Here is a 1,636-nt window from a genome sequence, read left to right on the forward strand (position 1 = left end):
ACACACACTTTTGTAAATTAAAGGATATGCAATAGATTATACTTTTGGTATATAAAAGCAACAAATATTTTCAATGTTCTAATATTTTAAAGCATGGACACATGCACATAAAGAGAACAAGTGAAGCAACAAGTCATGGAGCATACTCTTACCAGTCAAACTCATGGTACTGTGAAACTAGAGGACATACGATGAGGTCTATAAATTATTACGAGAAACTTCATGTAGAAAATTTTCTTATTGCTAACACTTAACCAACAAACCTCACATTCTTCTCGTTCTTGTTCCTTGGAAGTATGGAAAATCGATGACCATTGATAAAGATTACCTTCGCTTTTCCAAAGTCATTGACTTGTTGATAAAAACCTAGAGTTCAAAGAGAAAACATACATATTACATCAGAATGATACTATTATTTGTTGCACTGTAATTAGTATATTCCACGGCCAAGTTTATACACTTGAGCCGCACAAAATAAAATTACATGCTACATATATGGGCTCTAGCACTTGATCTATTTGGAGAGATAGCATAAATGCATAAAGACAACACGTAGAGCTAGAAGTCATGGAGCATACTTTCTAATTAAGCTTTCCAAGTCAAATTAAGCTTATGTTGGCCTCTAGAATGGCCCAAATCTAATTTCTAATATTTCTTACATCTAATCAGACAAATTAATCTCTATCATTTCTCATAGTTTTTAAATATCATGTACAACACACTTTTTATAAATTAAAGTATATGATATTGACTATGCTTTTAGTGTATATAAGAGCAACAAATATTTTAAAAATTCTAATGTTTTAAAGCGTTAAAATATGCATAAAAAGAGAACAAGTGAAGCAACAAGTCATGGAGTATACTTTTATCATGGTAAGATGAAACTAGAGAACATACCATGAGTTCTTTGAATCATTAAGAGAAACTTCATGAAGAAATTTTTCTCATCGCACAACACTTAACCTATAAACCTCACATACTTCTTATTCTTGTTCCTTAGAAGTGTTATCTATGTAGACTTTAACAACCTGCAACAGATGCAAAAGAAATTGACATGTAGGGTTAAAACAATACCAAGGAAATCGATGATCATTGAAAAAGATTACCTTAGCTTATCCAAAGTCATTGACCTATTGACAACAACGTACAGTTCAAAGAGCAAACATACATATTACACCAGAATGATCCTATTATTTGTTGCACTATAATTAGTATATTCCACTGCCAAGTTTATACACTTGAGTCACACAAAATAAAATTTACATGTGACATATATGGGCTCTGGCACTTTATCTATTCAAAGAGATAGCATAAATGGATAAAGAGAACACATAAAGCTAGAAGTCATGGAACATACTTTTATAATTCAAATTCGTAGGAAGATGAAAACAAGAGAACATACCATGAGGGCCTTTGAATCATTAGCAGTATACAGAAAATTATTGTATTGCACAAGAGTCACCTTATAAACCTCACATTCTTCTTGTTCCTTAGAAACGTCCTCTAAAAAGGCTTGTTACTGAAATGATCTAAAAATCTAGGGGGCTTCGTGCGGCTTTTAAGATATTTGGCTAGTAGCTGGTGCTTTTTTATCCATGATTTACTATATGATGTGGTTGAGGATTTTTGTTAAAGG

The sequence above is a fragment of the Sesamum indicum genome, unplaced genomic scaffold, assembly GCF_000512975.1.
Source record: "Sesamum indicum cultivar Zhongzhi No. 13 unplaced genomic scaffold, S_indicum_v1.0 scaffold00304, whole genome shotgun sequence".
Classification (NCBI taxonomy): domain Eukaryota; kingdom Viridiplantae; phylum Streptophyta; class Magnoliopsida; order Lamiales; family Pedaliaceae; genus Sesamum; species Sesamum indicum.